Raw genomic sequence first — 3131 nt, 5'->3', positions numbered from 1 at the left:
GTTTGCCCCGGAAACTGCGACAGTTCCATTGCCATACAATCGTCCCTTTATTTTGGCATACCATCGTCAAGGATTGGGGTTGTAGCGGCGGTATGGAGGTTTAGCGTGGCGGGTTGAATATAGGTTGCTTGTCGATTTACATGCTGCGGGATAACATAGGGTTGAGAACGGACGTCCGTTTTTCGAGCCTTCTTGAGTGTTTCCATCTGCTCTTTTTCACCTTAAGTTTGCCCTTCATGCAGGTGTACTCGTCCACGCCTGCATGGTGAAAGCGTTTAATTTTAACTTTCTCATGGTTGGTCAAAATTTAACCGATTAAAGCACTATATGATTAATCAGTAGGTTAATCGTTCAATTGCCCAGCCCCAGTTTTAATGCATGAAATAAAATGACATAAAGTTCTCACGAATGTATTTTGTTTTTTCTTGCATTCAGCAACAAGTAAGTATTTCTCCGTGGGCCGTGTAAATACGGAATGTCAAAATCGATCGCCTTTCAGTTTTTTCTTCTTTTTTTCTAAAGGCTGTATACGTTTTTTTAAGGGGATGCAAAAATGTTTGTACTTTTACTAAATACCGAACAGAATTAATCCTTAACATTTATAACCTATGAAACAGGGGTTTGTTCCTCTCTCAGTGCAATCGCAGTAGGAGAAAAAGAAAAAAAAAAATTTAGAAATACACGAGAGGCGTTTACACCCTCAACTCGCACCCGGAACACGCGGCCCCCGCGATCTAAAACCGATTATATACCGCCAACCATAGCCACGCACTGAAGTTGGCAAAGCACAGCGCACGCGCTGGGGGCCGGAACGCCGGAACCACCCGAACGCTCGTCAATGGCATTGATTGTCACGATCCCAAGTCGACTGCTCACGCAGTGCTTGTAAGTTGTATGCCACCTATGAGCTTCATTTGAATATCGTCCTCATGGGTCAATCCCCGCGCCGATGTAAACACTGCGATCACTGTGTCCACGTCGTCAAGTTTTGCAAAAAGAAATACTGAAAAAAAAAGTTCTTTTTATCTTTTACGCGGTGACAGAGAAACTTATTTGATCAGTGGCGTTGCGTGCAAGTACATACTTGGGTACCACTAAAGAGCCAGTAAACTTGCATAAAGTGACAAACGTTTGAATTCAAATACCGTTGCACGGCCACTTTAAAGGGGAGCTCCGACGGCATTTAATGCGTTAGTATTAGAACGCGTTATGCGTTCTATAAAGCGTTAGTATTAGAGACGCAAACCCGGTGGTGTCTCTCATTTCTCAGCGCCGGCGAGAGAGGGAGAAGGAGGGGGATAGGGTGAAGCGTGCGACGCTCCCATTAGTCTAAAGCGCTGACGTCAGGACGCGTCAAACTCTGCCGTTCTCCCCGGCGCAGACAAACTGACAGACACCGCCGGGTTTTCGGCAAAGTCACGCGCACAGCTGGCGCGGTTCCAGAGAGGAGCAGGCGCCGGGCAACACCTCCTAGATAACAAAGCCGTAGTGCTGATGAGATGGCATACTCAGAGAAGGCCAACGCTGGACACAGGTTGAAAACGGGTGCTGCGTCAGCGCCGGCTTCGAGTCAAGCTTGCCAACGTTGACGCAATCGTCGTGTCCAATCTGTGACGAGCGTTGGCCTTCTCCGATGACGCCATCTCAGTCGGCACTACGGCTTTGTTATCTAGCTGTTGCGCCGCGGCGCGGTGGAATGCATGCGTGCTCAGTTACCGCTCTGCCATCGCCGGTTGTACTTCGCTCTGGGTTTCCGTAGTAGCGGTGTGTGGGCTGGGATGTGTGTGTGTAGGTAAAACGATGGATGCGGTTCCTTCCACGAGTGGTATGGATGTGGTTCTTTCCACGAGTGAAATGGATGGGCGTATCCAACCAAAGGCGTCGACGTACTCTGACAGGCAGAGTACAGAAAAAAGGTGTGAAACAAATTACAAAAGAACTCCACTGATGGATTCTTATGGCGAATTCCACTGGTCGTTTTGGAGCGCGCCATGATCGACTTTTCTGGAGCGAGTCTATTTCACTGGGCGATCGGGATCAAGACTGACGTGTTTCACTGGTCGTTTTGGATTAGCTCCCGCTCCAGATCTCGATCTGGATCCGAGAAAAGTCGCTCCCACGATTTCGGCGGATTCAACCGGAAGCCAGCCGGGCCAGCCCTCGGCGCACGCACGTGACTTCCTTTCTCGTGGGGCATCTCGCCTGATCTCGCCCATCTCGCCTCAAAAGAAGAAGAAGCACGTCGCGGGCTGCTCCTAGATTGTCTCAACATCAGAAGAATTCGTAATGGCCGCTTGCTTACCCCTTGGCACGACAGCCGGTTCGTTTTCCAGGAAGGAGAAGAGAAGGTGTTTGCCGCGCTATGGGCATTCCGGCAATCTTTGCTAGAAGCGCCTGAGCCATTCCTACCGCTCGTGTGTCGAACACGTGTTAGCGCCGCGATTGCGAAAACGCCTTCGAAACGACCGCGGCGGCCGCGGAAAGGGAACTCCCGGGCATTTGAATGGCGGGAAGGCATCCGCTGATCTCGGAGCAGTGGTCATGTTCCACTGGGGATCCGTAGGCGGCGCGACCCCGTTCGGATCCTCTGCTCCAGTCCGGATCTGGTCAACTAATCCCGGCGCGCTCTAAAACGCCCGGTGAAATTCGCCATTAGGGAATTCAGTAGCATGACCCTTAGAAAACGCCACAAATGTCCCCTTTTGGGAAACGCTAACACTGACCCCGTCACGAAGCCAAAAGAGGCCGCTAAAAAAAAAAAAGAAACACGAAGGGGTCAGCGTTAGCGTTTCCCAAAGGCGGACGTATGTGGCGTTCCCAAGGTTCATGTTAACGCACTCCCCCAAGAATCCACCAATGGATCTTCCTGGGTTATTGTTTTTTTTTTTTTAACTACCCAGTCTATACTTCGTTTTCCATGACGCAGTCGGCGCTTTGAGGTAATGGATTCAATCGAGCAGCTTCAAGAGCGCAAGTCACTGGGCTTTTCCTGTTTATGATCGGTTCAGCGATGACGGAACACGCACATAAACATGGTGCGCTTTTCACGCTGTCTGATTGGTCCCATTAGAGAGTTTTCGTAGACCGCGTTTCCCCCTCCGCTAAGCCCTCCGCAACGAAGAATCCGCTAC

This window comes from Ixodes scapularis, unplaced genomic scaffold (assembly GCF_016920785.2).
Source record: "Ixodes scapularis isolate PalLabHiFi unplaced genomic scaffold, ASM1692078v2 PGA_scaffold10__122_contigs__length_95168666, whole genome shotgun sequence".
NCBI classification, from domain to species: domain Eukaryota; kingdom Metazoa; phylum Arthropoda; class Arachnida; order Ixodida; family Ixodidae; genus Ixodes; species Ixodes scapularis.
This window is presented reverse-complemented; position numbering follows the sequence as displayed.